Source organism: Amyelois transitella, chromosome Z (assembly GCF_032362555.1).
Source record: "Amyelois transitella isolate CPQ chromosome Z, ilAmyTran1.1, whole genome shotgun sequence".
Lineage (NCBI taxonomy): Eukaryota > Metazoa > Arthropoda > Insecta > Lepidoptera > Pyralidae > Amyelois > Amyelois transitella.
Window position 1 is genome coordinate 5681977 of NC_083535.1, and position 6547 is coordinate 5688523.

The 6547-nt window shown below is 35.6% G+C and overlaps 1 protein-coding gene across 1 annotated transcript in view; it reads right to left on the bottom strand.

Annotated features, from left to right (window-relative positions):
- LOC106134047 (LON peptidase N-terminal domain and RING finger protein 3) overlaps positions 1–4929 on the bottom strand; it is a 41600-nt gene extending 36671 nt beyond the window's left edge. Inside the window, exon 1 of the mRNA XM_013333999.2 lies at positions 4869–4929. The gene's annotated coding sequence lies outside the window, so the exon portion shown is untranslated. The remainder of the gene's footprint in view (positions 1–4868) is intronic.
- Positions 4930–6547: the final 1618 nt, after the last annotated feature.

Consider the following 6547-nt stretch of genomic DNA (forward strand, 5'->3'; position numbering starts at 1 on the left):
TAGCAGCACCTACAGCAATTTATTTGATCTATATCTACGAGTATGTACCGAATTTCAACATCAGATTTAGTTAGTATAGATTGTTTCTCGATCGAATTTTAGTGGAAATATTTCGTAACAGCTTTAGATTTGACAAATTAATTTTTCATAAAGATCTACTATATCTGTACAAGTTTATGTTTTGATAAAATTAATTAATGAAAATTATAAATGACAAGTTATTTTATTCCAGCAATAATAAATTATTTCCAATAAATATACATGAACATTCTCGGAGACGCTTCTGGCTGTATCTCCAGACATCAGTGGTTTCACGTAGATTTATCGGATATGAAACAGACAGAGACGCTGACTTCAATTTACCCTCTATACATCTTTATGTAGTAAGTTCAATAACTTTTTATATCTCTTTCCCGAATTGGAAGGTCGAGATAACATTTATCAACTTGCCACGATCTCCGCATACTTCTTTTTTTTCATCCACATTAACCATGGGGGATTGATTATAACTGTCCACATTAACCTGATATCATCATACTTTCATATACATACATAAATCACACCACTTTCCCAGAGGGGTAAGCAGAAACCACATCTTTCCACATGCCACGATCCCTGCATACCTCTGATATCCCATGCCATGATATCGTCATAGCGTCCCTAATTTGATCAAGTTAGGTACAAATTACAGAGCGTGGTGTAATGATTTGTCATAAACTCAGTTTATTAAGAGTGCTTTCCGACAGTTAGATGATGACTTCCATGTCTTGTTGTGGTAATGATTATCGTCGACTAAAGGACAAAACCACACTAACAATTTGCACCAATTCACAAGCCGCATTGGATGTGACGGGCAGGCAACTGAACGAGATAACTTTAACTTAACCAAAACTTTTAATAACGTGTAAGTTTAACTCCATCTGTCTTTTGCGGACGTGCTTTGAAACCATTCGGCATGCGCTATGGTTTAAGAGATCACTCATGTATTTCCTTACTAAGTACGTACATATTAAAAAAGGTTCAGATATGTACGGTATCATTATTAGTTGACTTAGGTATAAACCTTAAATTGTGTAAAGTTTCACCTCTTTTCATTTACAAAAATAAAAATGTCACCTCAAAGATAACTGTAAATGTATTTTTAACCCATTTTTTATTATATTTTATAAGGGCTGGTAAAGAGTGCCGTGTGCTCCTCGGCACCATTACAAAAAAGAATAGGGCCACTTCATCTCTTTCCCATTGATGTCGTAAAAGGCGACGGGATAGTCTTATAAACTACTTTTTTTTGGGCTATGGACTTGCAACCTGTCTCTATTGAATCTCAATTCAATCATGAAGCCAAACATCTAAACGTGGGCTATCAGTCTTTTCAAGACTGTTCGCTTTGTCTACCCCGCAAGCGATATAGACGTGACTATATGTATGTATGTAGTAAAGAGTTTACCTGCCTACCTGCATTGATAAGATTTATTAGAAAGTAAATTTGCTCGTTAACGATTTTTCAATCCGCAAAACTTTCTCAGTGTCCCACGTGTATATTGAATTGCACTGAAAATATAACAGACTAATATAATATTTAAGTAGGACGCAAAGTTTTTAAATGATGGATGGGGAAAAATAATATCTAATTATTATCTCGGTGGCTTATACGGAACCACAGCAATGGATAGTTTGGTCGGGTAAGGTAATTTAATATGACTGTTAATTTACATTTACAGTACCTGGTTGACCGAGCTTTGCTCGGTTTTTTGTTTTTGGTGGACAAGCGGAAATCTGATTATTTACATGAAGGTTTTCTAGTAATTTCTTCTTGCACGAAGTTTGTGAAACCTGACCTGTTTGTATTTGATGACGATTTGCTTTAAGGTGTTCTCGGGACGAGTCGCGGCTTCGTGAAGTTAGATTGTTTAACAGCGTTCTTTTCCAAGATCTTTTAGGCATTTTTAAGTAAACTCGTGAGTTCAAAAGACATTTGTCAAAAGTTCAAGTAAGCAATTGATTTTCTTGGTCTAACCTCAAATCAAATACTTCTTCTTTGTTTATCGCGCAAGAAATACGAGGAATTCCGCCATCTATTGAGGAGTAAAAAAACCATAATAGACACGGATAGCGAATGCATCCTATAGCAAACTTATCTATAAGAAGTTCGACAAACGCCATCTATTGATGTTGCGAGTTGCTATCAAATATGAACACGTTCGTCAATCAAAAGCTTCAGAAAATAACTTAGGAAAATCCCAAAGAAATAATAGCAACGCTGAAAGACAAAATAGCAGAATTTATGAACGGATTAATTTCTAGCATCAGAAAGCTCTATCTAGTATCGAGTAGAAAGAGTTTTTTACTTTTATACCCAGTGGTGCTGATATAGTTAAAATGCGGTTTTTAAAATGTTTATATATCTTGGGAACCGAGCTTTTCTCGAACCTAGGACCTTGATAAATCGATTCCTTGAGCCGAAATGCCCCTAATCTGTAACTTTCATGAAAATCGTTGAAGCCGTTTCCGAGATCCTATATATATATATATATATATATATATATATATATATATATAGAATTGCTCGTTTAAATATATTAGATAGATAATGTAAACATCAAGTATATTTTGACAATCAATAGTAGTACGTCATTCATTTATTGTAAGCTTCCATGCCGGTCTGGTAGCGAGGAAAAAACATGGTGTGTACCAGCTGCTTGTCTTACCGCAAAACGGAAAACCGTGTTGATTTTTTTGTAAATCAACCTAAAATACTGATTGAAAGTTTGTATGAAAACCACGTCTCTTCTGCTTTCATAGATAAACTACTGGGTCAAAACATAATTTGTTTCATTTCTGTCGCGATATAAATAACCCAAAGAAAAGTGATTTTTCTTTCCCGTCAAATCAAAAAAGTGACGTCATCATTTGTAGAACGGGGTTCCCATTCACAGATGGCGCAAAATTCCTGAATAACAGTTTAACTACAGGCGCACTCAAACAATAGTTAACTCCGGAGAGTTTTCAACACAAATAAACAAGGAGGAACAAACACATGTAACTTAGGTAATTTGATGATTATGGACACGACGTAACTTTTGAGAACTCACGTTATTATAGTATTAGACGAAAAGTGGGAATACATTTTCTATATTTCTTTAACTATGAAAATTAACAATTTGTTAAGATATGTGACACTTTTCGCGGCAATGTGTAGTTAGTAATTTGCCATCTTGCTTGAAGTATTTACGATGTTTTTTCACCTTAGTCAATTAAATTAATTGTTAACATGTTTATTGATGATGGTCTATCATAAAGAAAATATAAAGTAGGTTGATTTCCCTAACTTAAATACACACATACATATAATCACGCCTATATGCCTTGCGGGGTAGACAGAGCCAACAGTCCTGACAAAACTAAAGCCCTCAGCTTCAATTGTATGACTTCAATGATGGAATTGAAATTCAAATAGTGACAGGTTGCTTGTCCATCGCCTACAAATAGAATTCCATTTTACTAGCCATTCCGTCACCTTTTACGACTTCCATGATAAAGATTTGGAGTGGTCCTATTCTAAGGTAGGTACCTTGAACCATACAGCATTTCCCTAACTTATTATTTATTGATCGAGCGAGCGAAGCGAGTTAGGTTAACCAATCAACTTGGGACGTCAATAGAATTTTTAAGTTCGTCGTCGGGCATCAAAATCGGTCAAATAGTTTTTGTTGACTAGTTATTTTTAAAAGCTATTAATTCCATTTGACTAGTTATTTTTAAAAGCTATTAATTATATACTGTTAGTATTTACTTACATAGTTTCCGATATTTTCACTTAAACTGCGACTTTAAATAACGTCACCTAGTTTGCCGCGAACTTAGACCTCGCGGACACTTTTAGTTTTTACAAAATTGTGAATACCTACTATAGAACCTATCTATATCAAAAACTACTTTGTTGCCCACGAACTTAAAAATTCTATTGACAGATCGTACATAGGTGCCTACTTTTTAAATTACACACAAAGTTACAAACATTGCATACCAACCTACATACAAAAAAGTAGGCACAATTTTTGGCCAATTTGTGTGGACAATTATGTTGTTGACTGTAACTTTTTAAAATAACATTTCCACTCAATCAAGACTTCAGAGTTTCGAAGATGTGGTGGACAGACAGTCGGGCGAACATGGCGGAAGTGCCTACATAGTTACTTAGATGGTTATTTTGTAGACTTGGGAACAATAAGAAGAACCGCTTTCCAATACAATCGGACATGATAGTTACAACGATTTAATAACTATCGGCTAACCAAAATTTGGAAGTTATCGGGTACACCGCGACAAATTTAAAATAGCTACGATAGATAGGTTTGTATACCTACTGGGTAAACAATTTACACGGCAAAACTTTAATCAAACTTCGTAATAATTAAAATTGTATTAAAACATAATTGCTATAATTTGGCGCCGTAGCCAGCACCAGATACGATACCACGGGCCCACCCATTTAGTCATCCCTACGATTATACACCCTTACATAATTTTCTTACGTAATGACAGAGTGGCTAAGCGGTAATGCGACCTTATAACGAGATAATGTAAGTAGGTACATAATAATTTCAACAACATCCACAGAATAACTTTTTATGTTTATTATTGATACTTATTGCGACTTTGTTTTCACAAAATCTACCCTCTGAAAAGTAGGTACGTAGGTACAAATAATAAATAATAATGTCGTGTTTGTTTATTGCCTTGTTTCAGGGGCACAGACTTCTACATACGTGACTGCCAGAAAAGTCTAGCGCATTCTTGCTTATTATTACATGAATGATAACCAAAGTTATCCGAATCTAGTAAACAAATTAAAATGAATATCTTACATGATACCCAGCTCTTTTGGCACGAACACTCCATCAACTTACTTCAACAAACTAAAATTGTTTCCGTCTCGCTCATGAGTCGGCACGTCGAACGCAATTGACAATGACATAAAAGCTAACTAACAGTGACAAACTACTGAGTGACAGTGACAATTCTGCGCTTACAAAACTTGTAATTCTACAGGTCTAGCTGCTTTAGACAATTTTTTTGGGGCAAGCGTGACTTTTTCTCTATCTGAAGTAAACCACAATGACAGAGAGAAGATAAGGTATAATAACTCTTTTCTGTTTATGGATATACCCTTCAGGATATTGACTTGATTAAGGTTCGTACAGCTTGCCGTTATTTTCGTATGACTTCAGTCGCTCCGAATTGGACAGACTGGGTTAAACAGAGTGCCCGCAACTAACGACCAGAAGTCGTAAACGACCTTCTACTACGACTTCCAGGCATAGCAAAATGCGTAGCGATTGCCAGTGTTGCTAACTAATCAATCGCTTTCAGCGCTAAATCTCGCAACATCTAGTGAAATAAAATGAAGGTTTAACTCAAATTACTCTACTTTGTACACTGATTTGAAAACATTACTATGACTTTGTACTTGACGGACGCCCGGACGATTTTGTTTTTATTTATTTAATTATGTATTTATTGAAAACCAGTGTGTGTGTGTGTATGTATGTATGTGATCACAAACGGATGAAGCGAATTCAATTTAGTTTATTTTTGCAATAAAGGTGATTTACGGGCGAGTGTTCTTAGACATGATTGATCAAAATCAGTTGAGCCTTTTAAAAGTTATGGAAGTTAAAAGTGATGAAGGAAGACCGAATGTCGGCGAATATGCTCGAGTGAAACCGCAATGATAAAGAATATTGATTATTTAATCGAAAGTGTTCTTAACTTAACCTTCCGCGCCATAAAGAGATGTGTCAGTGTTTGTATGCCTTTGTGTGTCTGTCTGTCTGTCTGTCTCTGTGTGTGTCAGTGAGTTCAGTGAAAGTTACTATTTATGGTTTGATGCAGAATAATATTATTATGTTGGTATGTCGTATAAAGTTTGCAATAAAAATTCAATAAGTAATAAACTAAACCCTCGCCTAGGTTGCAACGTATTTCTTAAGAATTATTTCTCAATACTACAAAGGTACTGTAGCGGGAGCGATGATTCGGCTCGACCGCCACCAAAGGGAAGATCTTCCGCCAGGCTAGGTGTTTTGCCTGGGGAACCGCGGCTCCGACGATGTTGTGTCGGAGGTTGTATATATAGCTCCAATCCGTGAAATCTTTGAAATCGCGTCTTAGATTCTTCGCTGCTATTGGTTGAGCGCGTCAATTTCTTCGCGATGATTGACATTAGTTGTTTGATTTGATGTTGTGACGAGTGGCGTAGAGATGTCGCCACAGTACCTTAGGATTGAATACTTTTTATTATTTCCTACTTTTTAATGGAAACTTAAATTTGTGTAGGGATCTGTTTTATTTTGTGACCGTAGTTTTCGATCGGTTTAGCTACAAATGCATATTCTACTATTGATTCGATTCAAAATGTACGAGGACATATATATTATATTCCTGTACTCAGAATAATTAACTATATTTACTCTTTGAAGAGTTGCTGGTTAAGTCCGGTGCGGTGTATACGCAGCTTTATTCTAAACTTCAAGAAAACCAGGTG